Here is a 26,483-nt window from a genome sequence, read left to right on the forward strand (position 1 = left end):
ATTCTACAGGATACATTTTTTCCCATTTTCAAACATTCTCCAAGGCTTCCTGTGGCGTTTTGCTCTTTAAGCAGTTCCTTTTGATTCTTTCCCTTACTAATGGCCACATGTCATCATAGTTCCTTTTCCTGAAATTGAGCACTTGGGAGGGCTATGTTTGGGGCCTTCCTCTGCCACCAGAGCATTAAGTACCATTATGTGGCACCAGGAGCCTCAGTGGCCCACAGACCCCTCCCACTCCAGGGTCTGTCGCTGGAAAATGAGCCCAGTTCATTTCCTCTCTCTGGGGATTTGAGAAGTCTGTCTTTGAGGGAGCCATCATTTACCTTAACCGAGAGCTGCCCCTTAGCGTCCGTCCTGACGAGAGAGCCAGCAGTCGGAGCTAAGGGAAGGGCATTTGATCCTGAAGACGGAAACGGCAGGGCAAGGATGACACGCTGGACTCATCACCCAGGAAAGCAGAGCAGCTGGGAGAAGCCACGTTCTAGACAGCTCTGGGGACACTTAGTAAAATGAGAGATAGTTGTCGGAAACAGGTCCATCATGGTTTTGTCACTCTGCTTGCTTAACCGTGTGCAGAAGGATTGTTGTTTAACCCACTTCTGGGCACCTCCCATTTCCTTTCTTCCTGCAGAGTTTCTAGCAGGTTGGTGTCCGGCCATTGATCAATTTCCATCCACCTAATCTCTTCCACCCACTTGGGTGGGGACCTGGCACCAGCCACTCGATGCCACCTGTTTAGCTCCCTGGACTGGGGGTGCGCGCAGAGAAGCCCTTACACACTTTGTCTTTGCTCTCGCGCCACCCCGGGCCTGTCAATTGTTAGATTAGGTGCATGCATCTCACTGTTGCCTCCGCTTTCTTCGAACCCCTTTACGTTTCTCGCTGACCACTGACTGTCACAGGGTTGGTGCCAATCAGAATCTGGCAGAGTTTGATGCCAATGGGTGTTTTCTCTTATTTTAGTTGCAAAGCTGCACTGATGTGAGCCTCACTCCCAGCAGCTTAGACCTATTCATCCAGCCTGTGCGTTTGGTCCCCGAGGCCCTGCTGCGTCTTGTGCCCTGCAGGGGACCTGAGGATCTGAGATGCGCAGGAGAGTCGCGGATGGAAACACTGGTGTGGAAAGACACGGAGTGGGAGGGTGAGCGGAGCGGGGTGGCCTGGAGGAGGGGGCCGGCAGAGAGGGCTGCAGCTCCTGCTGTGTGGACTGGGGGATTGTGGAGGCCAGCGGCGAGTTAACAAAGGGGATGAGGAGATGGAGACGGTGAGGCCAAGAGAAGTGGCCAGAGAAGCCCCCTGTTGCGAAGGGAGAGGGCGAGAGTGAAGGTGGTGCTGGGGCGTCGACTCAGGGGCGGGGCAGGCTTTGCGCCCTGGCGGCCGGGAAGGGGCCTGGGAGATGAGGGCTGCGCTTTGCCTATGTGAGCAAACAGCCGGCGACCACAGACGCCTCTCTTCTGAGGCCATTCTTTCGCTGCCCTGCGGGCGCCCTGGGGGCCTGTCTCTGGCTGTGGCTCCAGGTCCTGCCTCCCCTTCCACCTCCTGACCGTCTACCTGCACCCTCCCGGGCAGCTGACAGAGCCTCTTCCCTGGGCACTGAGGTGCAGGTGCACCGCCTCGCCCCCTCACGCCCCCAAACCCACACGGCCTGTGCCCCTCGCTGCGGTGAGCTGGCTGTCTAGAACCGCTCAGCCCGCAGCTGTTTGGACGACAGGCCAGAGAGAGGCCTAAGCGCCGCACGCCTTCCTTTGAAAAGGCCGCAGGGACAGCAGGAAACAGAGCCTTGCTCGCTCCCCACCAGGGTCCTCCCTTGTTCTGGCCAAGGGCGTCCTACCTTCACAGTGCTGCTCGGGAGGTTTTGCTGGGTATCCAGCTATCTGCGACTTCCCACTTGTCCTTTGTAAGGTTTCTTTGAAGTAGTAGGCGCCAGAGAAAGAAAGACGAGCAGAGCTGAAAGGGATAAGTAAAGAGGCTTTATTGGAGCACTCCCAGGTGGGGGTAACGAGTCCCCGAGAGAGGGACCCGGGCGAGCCTCAGGGGACCCACGGAGTGGTACCAGAGAGGCCGCCCCGCCCAGCAGTCTGAGTGGGTTTATATAGGTTCTTAGGGCTGGGGGATGGGAGCTTCTTGGGCCAGGAGATGTCGGTGTGAGGAGTGAGGAATTTCTTTGTTTCAGCTCTGGGGCGGGTATTGAGGGATAGGAGGGGCTTCTTCTTTTCTCATTAGGGCACGGAGGGGTACCTGCCACCAGCCTTACATCCTTCTCATTCTCCACCCACCCTTCAAGGCCTGCCTGGAGCCGTCCCCTCCATGACGGCCCCTGGGTCCCTCCAGCCCACGTCAGCTCCCAGGCCCCCGCCAGCACAGAGCACTGACCGTCTGCAGCCTGTGTTTCGTTGGGCACTTTTTTACTCTCCGTCTCGGCTTCACTCTGTTTTGCCCTCTAAAAGTTCCTTAGGCATTCTTTTCTCTTTCTAGCAAGATGATCGACTCCTTGAGGGCAGTCCTGTGGGATCTGCTCAGGGCTTCAGTGGCCGGCAGGGAAGCTGGCCTCCATGCCAACTGCCTGTGTGGGTGACAGTGCTGATGACCTAGCACGAATAGCTACTGAACAAATCTGTCACCCGCTGGAGACAACAACGACATTTGCTCCCACAGCTGATGACAGGGTGATGGCAGACATCCCAGTGGGATGGAAGAAGAGACTTCTCCATGGGCAGTGAAGGGGTTAGGCCTGGTGCTTAGGACCCTCAGGGGACCAAGGGAACGTGGAGACGGCTCAGGCAGCCCGGCACTGGGGGTAAGGGGACCAAGGAGGGCAGGCCTGCTTGGGAAGGGTATAGACTTGGGAACTGGGCTAGGAGACAGGCCCAAGAGGCTTCCTATGTCAGACCTGGGCTTTGGAGTCACTGCTTTGCATATAGGACCATGGGGACCCATCATCCGTCCTCATCCCTGCCAGCTCAGCTCAGAGGACAGAGATGAGGAAGGAAGTGGCAGGGTTTGGGGTATGGGGAGGGAAGGAAGGAAGGTGGTCCCAACCAGGGCCTGGAGCTGGGGTCCACAGCCAGGCCCTGGCATGGCTAGAAAGAGGGCACAGCCCAGGAGGCTAGTTAATACAGGCTGAATTGAACTGAATAATGACGGCTTAATAGATCATCCTTAAATTTTTCCTACATCTTGTAGCGGGACAGAACAGAGTAGAGGTGGGGAGAGGAACTCAGATGTGACTTTAGTCGGGGCTCAGGTTAAGCCGGGCTTGTTCTTCTTCTTTGGTAATATTGGTTTGACTCAAGAGCAGCAGGGGCGGCTCCCGGCGGGCGATGGGAGCAGGGTTCCCACCACAGACAAGCCAGACACTGTCCGGAGGGGCCTCCACGGGGGCCTGGCCGGCCAGCTGCTCCCCCCTCCACTCCGGCTCCCCCCTCCACTCCCGCTCCCCCGGGGCCTCTGTGGTGTGCCCACCTCTTTTCCGTGAGACCTTGTGTTCCTCCAACCACAGGAGGTAGAGATGGATTCCCAGAATAGAAACCATCTGGCTGCTCCCGAAACACTTTTTCTTCCTCTGTGCACTGCTGGCTCGTGCTCATGTCTCTAGCAGGGCTTAGATCCCCCTTGGGAAGGTTTTCTCTGAGTTCCCAGAGCTCCAGGGCCCGAGGCCATCCTGTCACGCTGTCCACCCTGTTCTCTTCACAGCGCTCCTCATTATCTGGACTCAGCGAGGCCGTCTGTCTCCCTGCTGCCCGCCTGCCTCTCCTCCCTGGGAGGAAAGCTCCATGTGGGCAGGCTGGGGGTGCTCTTGCCCTCGCTGTCCCCTCAGCTTCTAGAATGTGGCCAACACAGACCGGTGCTCGATGAGTATTTGTTGAATGGATGAATGGGTGGATGACAGCAGATGGAAAAGCCCCAGGGCTTGAGTAGAATGGCTGTCATGGCAAACCTCCCGGACTCTCGTCCCAGGACCCCCCTGGAGGAGCTGCCGGCTAGGGAGAGGGCTTGCTGGTCCCTGGTAGAAAACGCACTGCTGGCCCCCGACAGTCAGCGTGCTAAGAGACTTGTGTTTTGGGGTGCGACTCCAGTCGTATTTGAGCCTGAACCCCTGAGGCAGGGGAAAGGACCACAGGTGTGTAGTCCTGCTTCCCTAACCAGGCACGGCCTGCCTCCAGGGGCCGGACAGCGGAGAGGGGCTCTGAGGGCAGGGGACGGGAAGCATGGCCCCCAGCCTCTGACACAGTGGGACGTGCTGTGCTGCACACAGTGGGCCTACAGGTGTCCCTGCCTTGGGGGACAGTGGCCAGTCTAGTGATGGGCGGGGTGGTCCTGCGTTAGGTGTGAATAGGCAGGGCTGTCCCACTCCCCGCCCGCGCTGGGGGGAGGCCCGGCCCTTTCCAGCACTGCAGGAGCAGCTGCAGCCCTATTTCTTCTCTAGCCAACGGCACCGTCACTGCCACCCCCAACTCAGAGCCCCCACCGCGGCCAGCACAGCAGAGAGGGCGCCTTGAGCTCCCTGCCCCCGGGCCCACAGGCTCCACCACCTCAAAGGTCAGGAAACGTGGGTCATGGAGGCAGGGCTTGGCCAGGGAAGCTCAGGCGAGAACTTACAAAGTTCACCCTGAAGGGGGGATTTTAGAAGAGGCCAGTGATACCTTTATCTCTCTTCTAAGGGGTTCCTTCCCTCTTTCTATACTTGCTAGGGAGTCTGAATCTTTTATTTTTAAGAGAACAAATTCTCTGAGTCTGGGGAAGAGGAGCCCCAAGCCGCCCACTGGGCAGGCTGGGCACACTGGGGCTGGAGCCCTGCTCAGGCAAACGTGTCTGCTGGGCAAAGCCGGGGAGGGTCCCGCGCGGGAAAGAGAGGGTGGGGGCAGACGCCCTTCACCCACCCGTGTCTTCTGGCCTGCCCAGCCTGAGCCAGGCTGCACACCCCCAGTAGAGGGTGCATCGCACTTCCTGGCACCCCCAAAAGCATTTGAGTCTGGGCCTCAGGGACCATCTGGGGCTTGGTGTCTGGGCCTGGCAAGAGGACAGTGCACCATGGCTTGGTCACTGCACCCCTGCCTGTCAGGCTGGGGATTGGCGAGTGCCTGTAGGCTCCCACACTGCTGTCCCCACACAACACGGAGCCCCCGTGGGCATTTCCTCTGCATGGACCCACTGTCCTCGAAGCCTGCCCCCATGTCACCCCAGCTCCCCACCCCACTCACTTCCCAGTCCTTGCCCCCGTCCCCTACATCTGTGACAGGGTTCTTGCCAACTAGACCCCATCCTGCTTTCTGATCGGGGCTCCATTCCCCATGGCTCCCTTTCCTGCTTGGGCCTGGGATATCTCGCCCAGTGTCTGTCCTCTTCCCTTCACAGCCGCAACCACCTACCCTGTCTTCTGAGGTCCCTCCCCTGCCCTCAGCAACGGCTGCTGATGGGAGCTCTGGTGCCCCACTTCCTTGTCACCTCCCAGTCAAGCGTGGAGTCCCTGTCCCCTTTAAATGCTTCTCAGCTAGGAACAGGAAAGGGGGTAACATAGAACATAAGGGCGTTCGAGAGGTTCGTGAAATCTCACGAGGCAACTGCTAAGCATTCTCCTCTGACCAGCCAGAAAGGTCGAGGGCCGGGGGCCTCCCCTCTGGTTGGGTTCCTCTTGGGTCTTCAGGCTCTGTCTGTCTTTACTTTGGATTTTCTTGAGTCTCCCGAAGGTCACCTGGGATCTGGTTTGTCCTGAATATCGCATGTGGATTCACAAGCTGCAGGAAGTCCATGGGGCTGGACGGGGCCAAAAATCCGACAACTTGAGCAGCACACTAGGATCCCACTGAGAGTGGAGCCACCTGTCCCACATGGTGGACGCTGAGGCGGAGAGCTGGGGAGGCATGGAGGCAGGGACAGGGTGCACGCTCTGGTCACCCAGCCTCCCTGGCAGCCCCAGGACTCCCGCAGGTCAGGAAAGACCCACAGTGGGTGACAAGAGGAGGGGCTTTCCAGGCAGGAATACCCACACTAAAGGCCGTCGAAGGAGGGGCCCCCTTGGGACTCCCCTGCCTGATGCTCTGGTTCGTAGGTGTCCCTGAGTGAGGATAATGGAAGCCGAGCTGGGCTATTTGGCTTCCATTCCAAAAGATTTTAGGAATGCTATTTTTGTAAGGATCAGGGATTGGGTTTTCTGAGGTGCAATATCATTGCTCTTCTGGTTTCTGAAGATATGTAGGCTTAGGAGGTTAGAGCAAGGAAAGTTGAGGGGCTGGGGGGCTAAGTGTTATCTCAAAATAGCCCCCAAAGCAGAAACCCGTCCACAGCACTCTGGACCTGGCAGGGAGGAAGGCAGAGGAGTAGCAGCACCCACTTGGGGACCCTATTAGCAGAATGGGCGGCACAGAGAGGGCACGAACTGCTTCCCAAGAGACCGGGTTGGGAGCGGGAGGGGGACGACAGCGCTGTCCCTGGTTGACAAGTGTGGGGGTGTGGAGAAGCTGGCGGCAGGGCTCTGAGTCCACTCACAAGAGCAGAGATGGGTGGTTTGGGGGCATCTTCATGGACTAGGGTGACATCTACCACCACGGTGGGCCAGCCACTTTCCATGTCAAAGGCCATCTGGGAGCAACGGAGCACATCCAGGAAGACAACACCAGAGAGAGTGGGCCTGACATTACAGCTAAGGTTGGAATATGGGAGCACTGTGGTTTGTTCTAGAAAGAATGACAGAGGCAGTGGAGGAGGTTGCTGAATTTTAGTTTCCTTGACCTGTCCTGTTTCCCGCGTGCTGTAGGCAGGACCTAGAAGGGCTGGTTGTCTGGCTATGGAGGCACCAGCGTGGAGGGTCACTCTAGAGTGACCATGAGGATGCGCCACACGGAGCTACAGCCTGCTAGGGGGACAGCAGGAGCAGCGTTCCCGCCAAGAGAAGGAGCCACGAGCCTGCACCCAAGAGACAGGAGCTGGTCACACCTGGAGCCTGGCCTCCTCCCACTACTGAGTGGGACTGAGCTTTAAACCAGACTGGGCATTCGGGCAATGTTCTTTTAAGCTATAGACCAAACAAAGAAACGTCGTTTTGTCTGCCCAGTCGCCGTGTTGGTAAAAGTTGCAGTCCTGCTCCAGCAGCTGCAGCTGTTATGGGGGATGCAGCACTTCCAGCTCCAAGAGGCTTCCTTGGCTGCCAGCATCTCCTGGTCCTTTCCAGGCTATTCACGGGGTCATTAGTGTTGAGAAGCAGGCAGCAAAGTGCTGCTACTGGCCGATCCCACAAACTGGGCCCTTTTTGACCCAGCACCTTCTGCTTATGTCCCATAAGCCAGCACTGCCGCACAGGCCATCGCTGCCCGCAGTCGCTGGTGGTGGCCTGGGAGGAGGAAGGGCCTGCAGTGCCCTGACATAGCTGCCTCCCCTGGCCAGCTTCTCCCCAGCTTCCTCCCCCTTCCCCAAGGGCCCCTCACGTTGAGGGCGGAGTGGTGGCTTCACCAGCCTTCCTGCGGGCACCCAGAGCATTGATTGGCTTCTTACCAGGAATTCAGTGGTGAACAAGGTAGATGGCCTCTGCCCGCTCAAGGGGGTGGCGTGAGCGAGCTTTGGGGTCGGGGCCCACAGGCTGCTGGGAAATGTGGAGGAAAGGAGTGGATCGCAGCCTGGAGGGGCACCGGCAGGGGGGCTTCCAGGAGGTAGAATCATCGAAACTAAGCACTGAAGGGTGGATGGGAGCAAGCCCAGTGAAGGGGCCCAGGAGGGCAGCAAATGGCATGGGGGAGCCGGGGCAGCGCTGCCGGGCTGCTGAGTGGCAGCAGGAGGAGTGGGCAGAGGCAGATCTGGTGCCGGCTGGAGAGAGGCCTGGGCCTGCCGGTGACAACAGGCCGGGCAGAGGCACAGGGCGGTAAGGAGACACTGCGGTTATAAAGCAGGGATGGCGGAGGCCTGAGCTCAGGAAATGGTGACAGACACAGGCAGACCTGGGACACCGATCCTACTAGGCTTGAAGACTGGCGAAGGGGTAGACAGACGCAGGTGGTGAGAGAGACAGACAGACAGACAGACAGAGAGGGAACGTGAGCCCAGAAACCAGGTGCTCGTGGCAGCCCTCGAGGAGGGGAGGGACAAGGGGGAGGAACTGATTCTCGGTTGGGGTGGAGAGGTTGGGTTCAAGGGCCCTGGAGTCCACTGAGGAAGAGGTGGAAGACGTGGGCATCTGGTCCAAAAGCCCAGTGGAGTCCTGGCCTGAAGATCCAGCCTCCTGGTTATGCCACACGTGCAGAGGCCATTGCCAGGGACAAAGCCGTCCTGCCACTGGCAACCAGGAAAACAGGTGAAGGACAAGGGATGTGCAAAATGAGTCTCTACTTTCCTTCCAGCCCTGGCAGCTCAGCCTGGGGTGGGCATCTGGAGCCCTTCCCCTGGTATACCCTGTCCCACCCCACCCCGGCCCCCTGAGCCCCTGCACCCTCCTGCCTCCCAGCCCCACTGCGGCCCTGGCTGCATGTGGGGAGACTCCACACGGGAGGTTTTGAGGGCAGCACGGAGGGAGGTGGTAGAATCTTGGAGCTTTGCAGACTCTTCCCTGTTGGAGGAATGCAAAATGGGTGAGCAGTGCCTGGACCGAGATCGTTTTCCATATGAGTTCAGCCACCCGCAGCGTGAATCCAGAAATCTCTGTCACTGGGTTCCTGCAGAGCTTTATTTCACCAAATGTGCTCCCGTGAGGCTGCCTGGGAAGTTCTGTCTTCCAGAAAATGAGGGACCCTCGAATCACTGGGAGGGGCAGTTAGAGTTTCAGGAGTCCAGCCCCAAGTGTCCCCGATGCCAAGTGAGGAGAGGGGCATGGCTGAGCCAGGCTTTTGAGTGGCTGCTGTCCTTGGTCTGTCCTGAGACACCCCTGGCCTGTCCTGAGACAGACACCACACGACCTGTCCTCAGATCCTCCTTGCCCGTCCTGAGGCACTGCGAGGCCTGGCCCGAGGTAAAGTAACTGCACCAGACCAATCTTGCTCAACTTTTATGTAACAAAGCTGTGAGTTGTTTTTCAGTTGCCGTGGACCCCCAGGGTGAAGCTCTCGTACCCTGAGCGTGCCCAGATGAGCCAAGTGTCCAGCCACGGGAGGAACCCAAGTGCTCACACCAAGGAGTGGGAACTGAAGGAAGGAGTGGACAGCGCATGGCAGGTGCAAGGTCTGTCAGATCTGGCCCTGGACCAGCCCGGGGCAGGCTCCCATCAGATCGCGCCTCCCGGTACCACCGTGTTGCAAGACCCAACCACATCCCGCCTCGTTACCCTGTGCTTATAAACCCAGCCCTAAACTCTTGTCCAGAGACACACTGCTTTGGGAACTCCCCCAGTGTGCCACTTCCTTGTGCCAAGTAATAAAAACCCCTTGCTATCACCAAATGTGTCTACTGACTTGGTATCCGGCAAGTGAATGGCCCCTCCATCTGGGAGGTAAAAATACCACATGGCCTGTCCTGGGAGCATGTGCCACAGGGTTTGTTTTTAAGTAAATTGCCTTTTTTCTTAAACCAACTCTAGGGGCTTTGGGAACCAACCACGCAGGACCCTGGGGAATGTGCAGTGCAAGGACCCCAGCTGCGCCACAGAGGTCACCCAGGGTGGGCAGGGCCTCCCGGGGCTGGGCACAGGCGGAGCCAGGACAGCAGCCCAGGACAGAAAAGAAAGAAGGATGCACCAGGCAGAAGCCAGAAGGCTTGAGGGGCCAGGGAGGGGCTGTTTTAGTTTCCTCACCTATATGATCAGGGTAATAGTCACTCATTTATTCATGCATTCATTCACTGAACAAATATTTTGTGATGCAAATCATGCACCCAAGGCCTTGAGAATACATCTATGAACAAGACAGTTAAGACCTGCCTTTCTAGACCTGATGTTCTGCTGAGAGGGCGGGGGACAAAATAAATGCACCACAAATTAACATCACACCCAAGAGCTGTGGGTGCAGCAAAGGAAACAAAACCAAAGGACAGAGGTGGCAGTTCCTGCTCCCGTGGGGGTCAGGCAGGCCTCCACACAGCCTAGTGGGGCTGTGCTGGACCGCGAGGACAAGGAGCCCCGTGGGCACAGGCCAGCGCAGTCCAGGCAGAGGAGCAGCAAACACTGGCCTGGCTGCCTGGGCTGCTGTGGCCCTTGGGAGGCTGGGGGGGGCGGTGACAGAGTGAGACTTTGGTACAGCCTCCGGTGCCTAGGCGCTCTCGGAGCTGGGAGCAACACTTCTATTAGGAAGGACCTGGGGTGCTCACACGCAGGCGGTAGCAGGCGGCAGTGGGGCGGAGAGGAAGGGGGAGGTGGTGCAGGGAAGTCAGGGCTCCTGTCTGGTAGCTGCACTTTTCTCTGTGAAACAGGAGGTACGGTCTCTGCCGAGAGGACAGAGGGCTCTGAGGACAAGACCTGAGGGCTAAGTAGAGCTAACAAGGAGCCCACAGGCCTGCTGCAGGCAGGATGTGTGATGTGCCCAGCAGCTCAGGGACAGGGGCCCTGGAGGCGCCTCCATAGGTAGCTGCACTACTGATTGGTGAGTGTGGGGCTGTGGCCAAGAGGGTGGAGGATGGGGCAGGCCCAGCATCCCAAGGCACAGAGGACCAATGTGAGGTCAGGAGCTTTAGTCAAGAGAAAGAGGAGGGACCCAGGTGTGGGGGTGGACATGGGTCACTCTTTGGTGGAGCAGAATAAGTGTTGGCAGAGGAGGTTCCCACGGAAGCCTAGCCCGAGAAGAGATTCACCCTGCAACAGCACTCACCCTAACATCACTGCTATGCTTCAGATGCTTGTCCCCTCCGACACTCATGTTGAAACTGAATCCCCAATATGGCAGTATTGGGAGCTGAAGCCTTTAAGAGGTGATTGACCTGTAATCCCAGCACTCTGGGAGGCCGAGGTGGGAGGATCGCCTGAGCTCAGGAGTTCGAGACCAGCCTGAGCAAGAGTGAGACCTCGTCTCTACTAAAAATAGAAATAAATTAGCTGGACAACTAAAAATATATGTAGAAAAAATGAGCTGGGCATGGTGGCGCATGCCTGTAGTCCCAGCTACTCGGGAGGCTGAGGCAGGAGGATCACTTCAGCCCAGGAGTTTGAGGTTGCTGTGAGCTAGGCAGAGGCCACGGCACTCTAGCCCGGGTGACAGAGTGAGACTCTGTCTCAAAAAAAAAAAAAAAAAACAGAGGTGATTGAGTCAGGAGGGCTCAGCCCTCATGAATGGATTAATCCATTTCTGGATTAATGGGTTACTAGATTAATGGGTTATCACCAGAGCGGGACCGGTGGCTTTGTAAGAAGAGGAAGAGAGACCTGAGCTAGCACATGAGCATGCTCAGCCCCTGGCCGTGTGATGCCTGTGCCACCTCAGGACTCCGCAGAGTCCCCACCAGCAAGAAGGCCCTCATCAGATGCAGCCCCTCAACCTTGGACTTCTCAGCCTCCAGAACTATAAGAAATAAGTTCCTTTTCTTTCTAAATTACCCAGTTGCAGGTATTGTTATGAGCAACAGAAAACAGACTCAGTCAATTACCAACCCCAGGTTTTGTTGCATTGTGGGCACCGAGACCCCTCCTGGAGCCCCATAACCATGCATGTAAGCACAGTCCCTGCTAGCACCTAAAAAGGAAATTGGGGAGAAATTAAATTTTTAATTTGTTTAAACTGTCATAAAATGAGAGTCATTGAAAGATTTTTCTGAGTAACCAGAAATTGTCACAAAGCACTTGCGTCGTGCCGGGGAAGAGGAAGGTGGGAAGATTCCCTAGTGTTCCTGCCACGCTACCACGGGCCCCGTCCCCACCAGTGGGCAGCAGCAGCCCACCCCTCCGCACCAGTTCTCAGCCAGACTGAATGAGACGGCTTGGCGGGCCCACGGAGACAGCCCCTGAGCATGCTCTTTGCCCAGAGACACTAGCTATCCCCAGCCGGCGCAGGGGTGAAGGCCCGGCCCTGGCGGCCTCCCCATCTGCCTACTGAGTCCGGGTAGAGGGGCCCAGCCCAGGGAGCAGGAGGAGGCATAGCATCTCATCACCAGGAGCTGGGGGAGGTAAAAAGGCAGTGGGAGGCCAGGGAGCCTGTGTGAGCCCAACCAGTGGACCTAGAGTCACCCACCAGAGCCCCTGCTGCATCCAGCTGCCCTCATCCGTAATTCACCGAGGCCCTGATGCCAGCCGAGGCTATGGAGGGCTGCTGGGGAGGGCAGGGAAGGAGTGCTGGGAAGGCCAGAATGGGGCCTAGAGTGGCCGGGTGGGCCAGGGTGGGTGGGCTGGCTCCTGGATGGATGGTCTTGGGTTCTGCAGAGCTGGGACGCCACCTCAGGGCTACTGGACATCACGCCTTCTAGGGTCCCTCATTGCCCTGCACAGTTCTTTCCACATGGATTATAGGGTGAAGGCCCTTAGCCCCTGTCCAGCCACATCAGTGGCGACTCAGCAGGGGAGAATGGCAGCCCCAGTGGATGGTAGCTGAGGGCCCTGGAAAGCCCTGGGTCCTCCAGCCCTGGTGCCTCCCTGCAAGATGGGGCTAGCTTGTCTCTCCTAGGGTCTTTAGGAGGGAAAAAATGGGATAACACATTTCAGATTCTGAACATGATGCCAGACACATAGCAAGTGCTCAGTAAAAACTGAGCAAGGACGGGAGGACTCAGTCCAGCAAACACAGATGGCCTGAACCTACCCCCTGCCCAGGCTCCCCACCACGCCCCACGCCCTGGTCCCACCACACTGCCCACCTCTCTGCAAACACCCCTGGCCCTTTGTGGTCTCCGGGCTTAGCCTCAAGTCTGTGGGGCCGAAATGCCCTTACCCCTGCTTCATGTCTCCCTCCCACCCTCCTCTCCTCCGTCTGAGGCCCATAGCTACCTCCCTGTGTTCCTCCCTTTCTCCGAACTCAGCCACAGGCTGCCACCCGCCCCTTGCGTCCTCAGCCAGGCACACCTGTGTTGTTGAAAGCAGTTCTCTAACACCCAGGAGAACTGGGTGAGGATGCTGAGTCCCAGCCCTGGAAGGAAGGGGAGAGTCTCAGCGGCCCATTTGAAGGCCACAGTCTGCTCTGCGTCCCCAGGTTCCCAGCTCCTGAGACTCTCCGGTCTCCCCTACAGGCCCTCAGGTTTTAGCCCAGGAAGCATTCAGAGAGTTTCCTGGAGGAATTATAAAGAGGAAAGCAAAGAAGTGGAGAGGGTTTACCAAGCACAGTCTGGCCAGCCGCTAAGGGCGCGAGACCCAGCCCACAGGTAGTGTTGTCCCCTCCCGCACCCCCAGCCCTGGTCAAGTCGAACATTATTCGACACTCCTCCCATGGCGAGACAGCACTGTGGCGCTCCCAGCATCTGGTTGTGTTCCTCGGGGCCTGGCATCGTGCTACAGAGGCCGTGCTCACATGGGAGTGTTTTCTGGGCCACAGGCAGGAAGGCAAACCGCAGCAGTGCACCCCTGGCTGCCCTGCACAGGGCTGGCGGGCGTCCCCTGCCAGTGATGTGCTGCCTTCTTGGGGCAACTGCTGGATCTGGAGCCAAAGGAAGTTCCTCTGTGGGCCCAGGGAGGCCACTGCTCAAGTCCAAGGACAGGACAGCCAGAACAACTGCCACCTGTGGATTTCAGGAAGTGCCTCCAAGGGACGAGCAGCCTCCTCTTCCTGCCCCGTCCTCCTCCCCACTGGAAGGCAGACAGGAGCGATGGCTGCCATCTTGGACCATGAGGTGGAAGCCACGTTGTGAGAATGTCACGACACCACCAGAACCAGCCCTGGGTGTCCTACATCAAGGTGAGAGAGAAACTTGCATCTTACTTGAGCCACTGTGATTTTTGTGCAGCAAACCCGATCCTGCCCCACAGCGCTATGATCCCTCCCTGCTCGTCTCCCTCCCCTCCCCCACGCTGATGAAGAGAGGAGGAGGGATGCAGAATCCACTAGAGGGGACTGGGAAGGGCCAGCATGCCAAGGAAAAAGGCAACAGAGGTGGCGAGGGCAGCGGGGCGAGGACAGAGCCTGGGGAGGACTGTCAGCACAGGGGTGGGGGGCAGAAGCTCCCTGGGGGCAGGGACAGCAGAACATGACAGCCATGGTGTGGGCTTCCCCACAGCCCCCACGGCCACCCAGCTCCCCTGGAGGACTCAGGCCCTCCCTTCCCTTCCCAGCAGGCTCTGGGGCCACTTGCCCATCAAGGCCCAATCCCCTCCCTGACCAGGCAGCTGGTCGGGGTTGGGGTGCTGGTCTGGTGACAGGGGGATCCCTGGAGGCTGAGGCAGGGCTAGGAAGTGTCTGTCCAGACCTGCATTTTGTCCCAAATCAAGACGACAGGTCTAGAAGTGAACACAGCTCCTGCCTCGCCCTGAGCCCCTGTGCTAGCCACCTGCTCGCTTCTCAGACGTGGGCTCCTCCCTGTCCCCGCAGGATTCAGTTCAGTCAACACCGTCTGAGCTCCGACTGTGTGCGCTGTATGCACGAGGGGTCAGGTGCTGAGGACATAAACTCAGACAAGGCTCTGTCCGCAATGCCCTGTCAGGCTGACCCGGCACGGCACAGCCAGTTCTCCGGGGGAAACCTTCGTATGAGGTGTTTCGTGGTCTAAGACGTCCGCCAGGGTCGATTGCAAGCTATAAACGTACAGTCCCTCGAGTCAGCACGGCCCTCGGTGAGCTCGCAGGCCTGGCTCCAGCCACCACTGCCCCGGGCTTCCCATCTCCCGCCCCGGGCGCCTGTCCCATCACGGGCCGTGGCCCTGTACCGCACAGTTGCTGGCCTTACCCTGCCTGGGCCCTGGGTTTGGGTCCAGGGCTGCCAGCCTGTGTGCTGTCCATGGCAGGTAGGCTGTGGCCCCCAGGTAGAGAAGAACCAGAGGACGGTGGTTACAAGAGCACACTGGCCCCACATCTCCAGGTGCTCATTTTCCTTGACTTACCTGACCACCGCCCCACCCTTCCCAGGCCTTTTCCTACTCTCTGATGGCTTCTCCTCACCTTCAAGTTCCCCTCCTCCTCCTCAGAAGCTGCCATCCCCGGCATTTGGAGCCCAGGGCCCCTGCCAGCCCTGAAGCGCTCACCCACGGTCCCCCTCCCAGGCCCCTGGCCGTTCGTCCCTGCTGCCCGCCCCCTGCCTGTCCCAGAGGAGGCCTCCATAGACGCTGGCTGAATGCCACTTTAGGGAGGCTGCGGTTCTCTGGTGGCTGTCACAACTGCAGTCTCTGGCTGGCTGTCACAACTGCAGTCTTCAGGAACAGGAGGGGCAGCCCCCTCAGCCCCGCCTGGTCTCCCTGCCCAGCCCCAGCATCCTGGCATCGTCTGCTCCACCTCCAGGCAGCTCAGAGCCAGGCCTGCCATCTGCCTGGCAGCCTGGGGCACCGAGCCTTTATGGCCCCCGGGTAGGACATGGATCTGGGCCCCCAGCCTCAGGTGCCAAGATGCCAACCCTGCAGGGGAGTTGTTTAATGACCTTCGTGAGCAATAATTACACCCCAGGGCCCGCTCTTAATAACCACGTATTCTCCCTGTCAGTGTGCCTTAATTGAAAATGAGTAGGCGATACATGTTGCTGTGAAGTTGGCTGGCAAGCCCTTAACGTGATATTAATTGTAGTAATTAGTAGTCACTTTGTGTTGTAGTCATCTATAAATAGGGGGTCCATTAGTTTAGCAAAAGAGCACGATTTAAAATGCAAATAAAAGCCCAATTAGACAGATAAATCACTTGTCTTTCCCAGCAAATTATCATCTTCCAGGAGGAAAGCAGCCGCTTCGAGGAGACGCCGGTCAGTTCAGGGGAGCACAACTCTTCACAGCTCCTGTGGGGCCTGTCTCTTTAAACGGGTTGGCCCCTGGCTCCCTCAGGATGCAGGCCCTCTTGGCGGTCCCCAGTACTCTCACTTTACTGGCACAACTGGAGGCCAGGCCCCCAAGCAGCTCCTCCCCCTTCTCCTCATTGGTCCCCTCTAGTGACACAAGGACACGTTTTAAAGGAACAGCAGCACAGTGCATAGCTAGGCCCTGGGAGAATGGGTGGGAGGTCGGAGGGGTCCACTCTTTGAATTTGGCTCTTCACAGTCCAGCCAGAGAGAACCCACCAGTGCCAAGTGTTGTCCTGTGACCCAAACGAGTTAAAAAATAGACCCACAACGTGGTTCCGGGGGCGGACAACTTACTCTCCACTGCCCAGGCCCTTGCACAAAAGCTACTGAGCCCCTGTGGTGGTTGCAAGACTCTCCCTCTCTCTCCCTCTCTCTCTCTCCCTCTCACACACACACACACACACACACACACACACACACACACACACACACACACACAGAATTTCTCACGGGCTTTGGGCAAACATGTGAGGTGGAGATGACAGGAAGTGGAATGTGGCAACTAGGGAGGGGTTAGGAAGGCTGGGCTTCAAGGCCAGAGGGGACATTTCTAGAGCAGCCTTCCTCGTTAGCTTCACTGTCACCCAACACTTTCTCCCAGGTCCCCTTTCAAACCTCACCATTAGGGATGCTGTCGAGATGCGCCTGGGGACGTGGGCATGAGTCCTCCCTGCTCAGCTGGTTGAGCTGCCAGAGACCTGGTGTCCAGGGCCAGCTCTGGGCCTTCCCTCCCCGAGCCCACTACTCCCTCCTGGCTGGCGGAGGCTGGCTCTCAGCATCTGCATTTCACCGAGAGCCAAAACTGTAAGATAAAACTGCCGATCCTGAACACAGGTAAGAAGAGCACCTGTCCATGCTGGCAGTTTCTCCCTTGAACAAGAAATGAGGGGAACACAGGAAATTTAAGAGTCTTATCCTTTACTGTATTAGCCTTTCTTTCATGGTTCAACGCTTGCAACAGGTGGTAGTATTTGCTATTTTTAATGTCCTGTTTGACAAAATAAAATATTGGCAACAAACACTGTTTGTCCTGAAAATGATTTTTGGAAATTGTGCCAGGGTATGAAATTCAAATGTCTGTAGCTGCTGAGCTAAAAGTCTGAGTCAGGGGCCTGAGGGTGGGTGAGTCACAGATGTGTGTGGGGAGTGTGAGTGAGTCTGTGTGAATGTGTGTGAGTGCACACACATGGTGGCGGCCCGTGAAATAGGGACAGTTATCGCTGGAGATTTCCCTCTCTGAAATAGCACGAGAAGACAGCTAGATCGTGGACAAGGAAGTGGAAGGAGGCCCAGGTGCTGTCCCATTCAATCTCCCTCTATTACAGGTAAGGACACAGGCCCAGGCAGGGGAAATGGCCCAAGCCACACAGCAAGTTAGTGGTCTAGGCTCCGGCCATCACACACTGAGGGCACCTCCTGCCATCCCCAGCTGCCCCTTGCCTGTGTGTCGGTCCCTGAGGCAAGCGCCGGATTACACGCAGTAGGACAATGGGGCTGCCTTGGCCTGCTGAGTCTCCAGTTGCTCCACCATGTCCTCACTCCCACGAAAACAGAAGACAGCCCTGCTGACTAGCAGACCAAGAAGTTCCCAAAGGAACAAAGACTACTCAGAACAGCACACAGACAAGGCAACTGCAGGGCCACAAATGACTGGCCAGCCTCTTTGAGTGACCAATGCTTCTCCACCAGTGACAACTCTGGCCACACTAATCCTCCCACCTCCTAGACAAAAATTAAGTTCCCTGTCGCCAAACTGCCCCCTTTCTTGGAAGCACTCCACCCCACGCCAGCTGCTTCCTCCCCGCCTTCTCAAAATCACTCAGCACGGACCCAAACCCTCGAAGGTCCCTGCCATAACCCTCCTTTGTGAGATCCTTGGGAGGCTGGCGGGGTGCGCTCCTCCTTGCTGCAGCAAGCTAAGTAAACCTGGCAGGTGCAGTCCTAGTGGTTTGGGGGTTGGGGCTTCAAACATTCAACAAATACTTGAACCACTGTGTTCCACGCAATGTGGTGATGAAGGAAAGCAACAGTGATCAAAACAGTGTGGTCTACCTTACAGGTCAACGGTAGACATACCGACCAAAGCAATGGAACTGACAGTCCAAAAATAAAACCATGTGTCTATGGTTGGCTGGTTTTCCGCCGACTATTCAATGCGGAAAGCATAGTCTTCAAAAAGTGGAGCTAGGACAACTGGTTAGCCACATGCAAAAGAATGCAGTTGGACCCTTACCTCACATCATCTACAAAAGTTAACTCAAAATGGATCGAAGACCTAAATGAAAGAGCTAAAACTATAAAAATCTTAAAAGAAAACATAGGTGGATATTTTCCTGACCTCAGATTTGGCAATGGATTCTTAGAGAAGACACCAAAAGCACAAGCAACAACAGAAAAAAATAGATAAATTAGGCCGGGCACAGTGGCTCACGCCTGTAATCCTAGCACTTGGGAGGCCGAGACGGGAGGATCTCTTGAGCACAGGAGTTGAGACCAGTCTGAGCAAGAGCAAGACCCCATCTCTACTACAAAAATAGAAAGAAATTAGCTGGACAACTAAAAATATATAGAAAAAATTAGCCGGGCATGCTGGCGCGTGCCTGTTGTCCCAGCTACTTGGGAGGCTGAGGCAGGAGGATTGCGTGAGCCCAGGAGTTTGAGGTTGCTGTGAGCTAGGCAGATGCCACACCACTCTAGTCCTGGCAACAGAGTGAGACTCTGTCTCAAAAAAACAAAAAAAGATAAATTAGACCCTGAAAATTTAAAACTTGTGTTCTTCAAAGAACACTATCAAGAAAGTGAAAAAGAGAACTCACAGAATCGGAAAAAACATTTGTAAATTATATATCTGATAAGGAACTTGTATCTAGAGTAAAAAACTCTTACAACCCAATAATACAAAGGCAAAAAAAAAAAAAACAATTTAAAAATGGGCAAAAGATCTGAATAGACATTTTTCCAAGGAAGATACACAAATGGCCAATAAGCACACGAAAAGGTGCTTGACATCATTAGTTACCAGGGAAATGCAAATCCAAACCACAAGGAGATACCACTTCACACTCACTACGATGGCTAGAATTAAAAAGTCGTATAACAAGTGTTGGTGAGGATGTGGAAGGATTCAAACCCTCATACACTTCTGGTGGGAATGTTAAGTGATACGGCCACTTCGGAAAGTAGTCTGGCAGTTCCTCTACCGATTAAAAGTTAGAGTTACCAGATGAGGCAGCAATTCCACTCCTAGGTGTATACCCAAAAGAAATGAAAACACACGCCTGCGCGAAAACTTATGCATGGATGTTTACAGCAGCATTTGTCATGATAGCCAAAGGGTGGAAACAAGCCCAATCCTAGCGTCTAACTGATGAATTAACAAAATGTGCTATGTCTATACTGCACAGCATTCACATGCAAGTCCTATGTGGACATGTGTTTTCATTTCTCTTGGATAAATTACTAGGAGTGGAATTTTTGGGTCATATGGTGAATTTATGTTTAACTTTTTAAGAAATGGCTCCCTGCTTTCCAGAGTCGTACCATTTTACATTCTCTGGGGAAATTTAAGCTGAGACCCAACAGATGAGAAGGAGCCAGCCAAGCAATGAATGGGGAGAAGTTCCTGGCGGGGCAGACGGGGAGCAGTAGCTTGTATGAAGGCCGAGGCCCAGACAGGGTAAAAGCTTAAGTAGCTGACACTGAGTCCGTTAGAAGAAATTGGTAAGACGTTTTAATACGGAGCCACCTGCAAGAATATGAAAATGAGTCGGTGGAAGAGAACGAGGCCCCAAGGGAAGGACAGTCTGTGTGCTGGGCTGCGTGTGATGGTGAGCGTGAGAGACTAGGAGCGTATACGACAGAAACGGAGGTTGGCATGCAGGGCACAGCGGGACGAGACAGCACTGACTTCAGGGTGAGGCTAGCCTGGGTTCGAATTCTAGTTCCGCTTCTGGGATGTTGGGCCAGTTTCTTATCCTCTCTGAGCCTCAGTCTCCCCAGCTGCAAAGTAGGAACCAACTTCACCCTGTCATAGGAGGCTCTGAGGACTAGCACTAGTGGATGTCATATCAAGACTCTGGCTCGAAGGCCAGTCACAGCAGTCCAACGCAGCTGACGTGAGCAGTGAGGGCCGTGGGAGCCGGGCTCACGGGGCAGGAATGGCGGCAGGTTGGAGCAGGGAGAAGGGGGAGGTGGTGAGGTGGTGTCTGTGGAGAGAGCCCACTGGCCCCACGACAGATTGTCAGAAGAGAGGCCCTGTTGCTGGGAGGACCTAGGGGCTAGACTTGAATGTCCTCAGGAGCAGCCCCTTGGGCTCCTTGCCGCCACAGACCTTAGGAGGGGCCCTCTCCTTCCTCATCTGACTTGTTCCGAGCACAGGACAGAGCCTTTCCTGATCCTCTACCTCCCTGTAACTCCAGCTGTGGCTTTAACAAGTCCTTGAAGGTTTGGGGATAATCTACGTCATGCCCACCCCAAAGGGCCTCTTCTGAAGCCAGCCCCCTGCACTGTGCCCAGCCTTGCCCTCTGCTTCTTCCCACGTGGCCCTGTGCCTCTTGCCCCAGCCTCTCCATACCTTGATACTGGGGACTGATCCCCACACCCAGAAAGCAAGGGCTCCCCTTCCCACAGAGTCTGCTGGTGTCCCCCAGTGTCCACTCTCCTCCATGAACTCCTGATTTGAAGCTAGGTTCACACTCAACCAGACTATTTCCCAGCCTGGCTTGCAGTTGGATGTGATCATATGACCAAGTCTAGCTAATAGGGTATAAATGGAAGTATCATTTCCAAGAATTGTCTTTAAGGGAAGGAAGTGTGGCTTCATCATTCATCATTCCTCTCTCTTGACAGTTGGAAAGCAGATGTGATGGCTGGAGCTCCAGCAGTGACCTTGGATCATGGAGTAGCATGTGACCTTGGAATGGAAGCCATACACAATGGAGCAACAAGACAGAAGAGGCCTGGCATTGCCCCTCCAAGGAGGCACCATTCACATTGTATTATTCTACGGTGTGTTCCCAGAGGTGCCAGTCACAGAATATAATGGGAAGGGCACCCCTGAAGTTTGCAAAGCAACAGCCCTGGAGCCTGGGCCGTGACACCAGTGCTGTATCAGCCTCACTGCCTACCTCTGGACATCGTGCAAGTGAGAGAAAAACATACATTCATTATGAACAGCTGCTGTTTGAGGATTTTCTGTTATTTGCAGATAAATCTAATCCTAGGACCCCTGGTCTAAAGCCTGGTCCCAAGGCCTTCTTTTCTTTGGCTGGATCCCTTTGTGCCAAAAGGATGAGTGACAGTTGACTACCTTCAGGAGAAACCCCACCCAACCCCTGACAGTGGCCCCACAAGAAAACCCACAAAAGTGTCATAGCCACGATTTCCCAAAGTCCAAGCTATTCTGCCTTAAGTCTCACTGGGCTCTGCTTGTATTTGATTATCTATTGCCAACCACCCCCAAAATTAGTGGTTTTCACACAACAATTTCTCTCTCATGGGTTTTCTGGGCTTAACTAGGCATTTCTAACTTGGGGTCTCCCGTGCAATTGCAGTCAGGCGGTGGCTTGGGCAGGAGCCATCTGAAGGCTCCAGCAGGTGGGACTCCAGTGTGGCTTCCTCACACAGCTGCCGGGAGCTCAGCTAGGGCCGTGGCAGGAGCTCTGCCTGGGCTTCTCACAGCGTGAGACCAGAGTTCAAGAAGCCGCGGCCCAGGTGTGAGCATTCCAGGAGAGCCAGGTGGAAGCTGCACGGCTTCTAGTGCCCCAGCCTTCGAAGTCACACAGTATAACTTCTGTCATGTGGCTGGGGCCAGCGCAGGTTCAGAAGCTGGGGACTACACAGGGCATGAGGCCCAGGAGGCATGGCCCACTGGGACCCCTGCTGTCACAGAGAGGAGTCTGGGGCTTGGAGAGCAGCAGGACCAGAGACAGATTTGGGAGTTTTGACTATTTTCACTCACACCACTTAACCAATTCTCTGACACTCCAGACACCAAGCGGATGTCCTACAATTCATTTCAATTCTGACACTAACTACCTGGAGTTAATGCAGACCCCACGGGCGGAGGGCTCAGTCCCACAAGACTGCCCCCACCTCAGCCACCAGTTAGTTGCAAGTCCTAGATCACCAGCTGTACTTCTGACCAACCGGCTATAAATCGAGGGTTCCCACAGTGCCTTCCTCAGTTCGATAATTTGCTGGAATGTCTCACAGAGCTCAGGAAAGCACTTTGTTCACTATTACTGTTACTATTACTATACAAAGGGTATACTCAGGAACAGCCAATGGAAGAGATGCGCAGGGCAGGGGTGGGGCTTCCATGCCCTGTCAGGTGCACCACCCACCTGGCACCTCCCCATGTCCCACCACTTAGAAGCTCCCCAAGTCCCACCATTTGGGGGTGTAAGGGGGTTCCATCAGGTAGGCATGGTGGATTAAATCATTGGCCAATGGTGATTGAATTCAATCTCCAGCCTCTTCTCCCCAGAGTTTGGGGAAATGGGGCTGGAAGTTTCCACTCTAATTCTGCCCTGCTCTTTCTGGTGACCAGGCCCATCCTGGGGATACCCAGGGGTCCCCGCCCCAGTCATCTCGTTAGCTCACGAAAGATACTTTTCACTTTGGAGATTCCAAGGGTTTTAGGAGCTGTGTGCCAGGAACCAGGGACAGAGACTAAACATTTACTTTTATTATCACAAGAGTCATCAGTATTTAGGGGCTAATCACACCCCCAGGAATGGATGAGTTCTGTGTACACGTGTGAGCACTTGAGTGTGTGTGTGCATGCGTGTGTGCTGTGTGGGGTACGTGCAGAGTGCATGTGTGTGTGCTGTGTAGGGTATGTGCAGAGTGCATGTGTGTGTGCTGTGTGGGGTACGTGCAGAGTATGTGCGTGTGTGTGTGCTGTCTGGGGTATGTGCAGGGTGTGTATGTGGGGGGGGTACGTGCAGGGTGTGTATGTGTGGGGGGGGTACGTGCAGGGTGTGTATGTGTGTGTGCAGTGTGGGGTACGTGCAGAGTGCGTGTGTGTGTGTGCTGTGTGGGGTACGTGCAGAGTGCGTGTGCGTGCATGTGTGCAGTGTGGGGTACATGCAGAGTGCGTGTGCGTGCGTGTGTGCAGTGTGGGGTACATGCAGAGTGCGTGCATGTGTGTGTGTGTGTGTGTGTGTGCTGTGTGGGGTACGTGCAGACTGCCTGTGCGTGCGTGTGTGCTGTGTGGGGTACATGCAGAGTGCGTGTGCGTGCGTGTGTGCTGTGTGGGGTACGTGCAGAGTGCGTGTGTGTGCGTGCATGCGTGCAGTGTGGGGTACGTGCAGAGTGCGTGTGTGTGCGTGCATGCGTGCAGTGTGGGGTACGTGCAGAGTGCGTGTGTGTGCATGTGTGCTGTGTGGGGTACGTGCAGAGTGCGTGGGTGGTGCAGGTGCTGCACACGGAGGAGCTGGGGTTGGCAGAGCAGCAGTGGCATTCCAGGGTGGGGTGTGGCTTTAAATTAGAGTCTTCAAGCGTTTGTTTCCCTTCTCTGCTGCCTCCCACTTTCCTCCTTCTGTGTCTCTGCCTCCTTCAGACCCCGGAGGGCCACTTTCAGGCAGGGAGGCAGTTATCAGAGACCACCTCTGAGAGAAGCCAGGAGGGGGTCCAGGGCAGCACCACCATGCTCCCCGTCCCCTGATGGCCGCAGGTCCCTGCGGGGGCCCAGCAGTGACGTGGGCAGGGCTTGCCAAGGCCCCTGCCTCGCTTGTAGCTCCCCCGCAGGATCATGGAGCTATTCTTGTCACATCTGTGCCCATGCCAGGAGGCCCCCGTGGAGGATATGGGGACACTGTCCACCTTCCCAGGACCTGGCATCCAATCTGCAAAGGTCACTCACCACAAGCCATCAGTCCTGGGTTCCACTCCTGCCATGTGACAGTAGGGAGGTCCCTTGCATTCCCTGAACCAAATAAAAAGGCTGAATTAGATCTCTTAGGATTCCATCCCAGAGTCCCATGACCCAGCCTCTCTCTCTCCCCCACCCCCGCCCCCGCATCTCGCCCCCGTGTCCCCCCTGCCCTTCCACAGGTGAAGCCTGAGAGGGCCTGGTGGGGTCAGGAAGGCTCCTAACCTCCAGACCTCCAGAGGTCAGCTCAGCCCCCTGCCTGGGTTCCAGCATCCCTGTCTGAGCCAGGGGCCCTCGTCTGTCAGGCAGGGCCAGCGGCAGGGGCGGGAGCGGAGGGGGAGTTAATCTTCCCTGGAATATTAATGGCCCCGTCAGGAGTGCTGGGGACGAGCTGAGCAGCAATCTGCCTTTATTAACGAGGCGGGCACCGGCTGGAGGGCAGGGCCCCGGAGAGGAGGAGCTGCTGCCGCAGAGGCAGCCGGGAGGAGCCACCTCCTGGCCGGGAGTGCAGGGCAGCAGGCAGACAGCAGAGAGGGCGCCTGGGCGCCCCGTCCCCACCCTCAGACACTCCCCCCCAACCTGCTCCCCTCACCTCTTCTGCCCCATCTGTGCTGGGGGAGGGAGGCGCTCCCCCCCTCCGCCCCGTGTCGATGCAGGCGTGGGGGTGTGGGCGGGTGTGCAGGGCGCGTGCGGGGGTGTGTGCGTGGGGCCTGCAGGCGTGCCCCGAGCCCACCTGGGCACTGGCCCACGCACCATCCCCTGGTCCCCAAGGGTGCCCCGTGCTTGGGAAGAAGAGTGGGCTGACTCCGTGGGCCACTGGCTCCTCTAAGACTAAGACAGTGCGGCCGAGGGAGCATCATTTAGCCTTCGGGCCACTTAATTATTTACGCCACCACCAGCACAGGGTTACGAAGCTGAGATTAACCACTGGCTGGGAGCAATACATATTTCCCCCTTTTTGCCTTTTTTATTCACCAAATTAAATCAATTTATTAAAGTTGCTCACAATCGATTTGTTCTAATTCCCCAATAGTGAGGAAGAGAAATGTGGCCTCAGGGCCCAGAGCCGAATTTCACTCTTTGAAATGAACCCTCACCAGCCAGAGGGGCCCCAGTCAGCCTGGCACCTGCCACCCCCTCCGGCCCCTCACACTGAGCTGCCCTGCCCCCGAAGATGGGGACACACTCACACCCAGCTGCATCCCTGAACCCTGGGGTCCCTCTGTCTGCCCCAAACACCTCAAACTGAAACTAAACCCTGGCCCACCTGCGGCCCCAGGGCAAGCCATCCACACCCGAGTGGGCTGCACTTTCCAAGGCTGAGCCCAAACAGGGAAAGGGGCAGACGCCTCTGATGCCTCTGTCAGAATACTGGATCATCAGGGCAATAAGAGCAGCAGCTAACATTTACTGAGAGTTTCCCATATGTCGGGCACTGTATGAACTCACTGGATGGTATGGAGACCATGATAATCTCAATTTTTCAATGGAGACACTAAGGCTGGAGAGGTTAAGTGACTTGCCCAAGGTCACACCGGCAGTAAGTGGCTGTGGCACACATAGTAAATGAACTATCCAAGAGCCATCATCAAGCCTCCTTTTTTCTTTCCTTTACTCTATGGCTGGAAAGCTGAATGCTCGCCTTCCTAGCTTCCTTTGCTGCTAGGAGTAGCCCTGTGACACAATTTTGGCCAATGGGAACAGGTTCCTTTCCAAATGAAGACAAAGCCTAGCTAAGCAAAAACCCTTTGCCGTTCCTGTTTCCCATTCCTTCTTCCTTCTGATTATTTAAGGGGAACACAGATGTGATGACCAGAGGTGCAGTAGCCACCTTGCGACCATGAGGAAGCTATCCATAAATATGATGGAACCCAGGTCCCCAGTGATGCCTTCGAGCAACTCTATCACCTTCTCCCAAACTCCTTATTGGATGAGCCAAATAAACCCCTCCCTTGTTTTAGGGGCTTTGCCACATTTCCTGCTGCTCACTGCCTGATGCACTCCTAGCTGATGAGATTCAAACACAAGCAGTTCTGCTCCAGAGCCCCTGATCTCAGCAATCTTGTCCTTCCTGTCACTGAGTTTGTAGAGGACAAATTTAGGGGCTCTTTGTGACATGCTTTCTTTTTTATAAGATTATTTTTTAGAGTAGTTTTAGGTTCACATCAAAATTGAGAGGAAGATAAGCAGATTTCCCACATACCCTCTGCCCTCACACATGCACAGCCTCCCCCACTATCAACAGCCCCCAGCAGAGTGGTACATTTGTTACAACTGATGACCTACAATGACACATCATTATCACCCAAAGCCTATAGATCACATAAGGGTCCACTCTTGGTGTTGTACATTGTGTGGGTTTGGGCAAATGTATAAGGACGTGTATCCACCATTGCAGTATTACATGGAGTATTTTTACCTTCCTGAAAATCTGCTGTACTCTGCCTATTCATCCCTCCCTCTCATCCCCCAAATCCTTGGCAACCACTGATCTTTTTATTGTCTCCATAGGTTTGTCATATTTTTGGAATCATACAGTGTGTAGCCTTTTCAGATTAGCTTCTTTCACTTAGTAATATGCATTTACGTTTCCTCCATGTCTTTTTATGGCTTGATAGCGCATTTCTTTTTAGCACTGAATAATATTCCATTGTCTGGATGTGCCACAGCTATTTCTCCATTTGTTTACTGAAGGATATCCTTGGCTGCTTCCAAGTTTGTGCAATTATGAATAAAGCTGCTATAAGCATGGTGTGCAGGCTTTTGTGTGGACATACGCTTTCGACTCCTTTGGATAAACACCA

General features: G+C 55.7%; 1 long non-coding RNA gene across 1 annotated transcript in view; it reads right to left on the reverse strand.

Annotated features, from left to right (window-relative positions):
- Positions 1-1,802: 1,802 nt before the first annotated feature.
- The window catches only part of LOC123631965, a 37,490-nt gene continuing 12,809 nt past the window's right edge, over positions 1,803-26,483 (reverse strand). Inside the window, exons 2-3 of the long non-coding RNA XR_006733271.1 lie at positions 23,671-23,733; positions 1,803-1,950 (exon numbers count right to left, since the gene is read on the reverse strand). This is a non-coding gene — a long non-coding RNA (uncharacterized LOC123631965). The remainder of the gene's footprint in view (positions 1,951-23,670; positions 23,734-26,483) is intronic.

This window comes from Lemur catta, chromosome 2, assembly GCF_020740605.2.
Source record: "Lemur catta isolate mLemCat1 chromosome 2, mLemCat1.pri, whole genome shotgun sequence".
Classification (NCBI taxonomy): Eukaryota; Metazoa; Chordata; class Mammalia; order Primates; family Lemuridae; genus Lemur; species Lemur catta.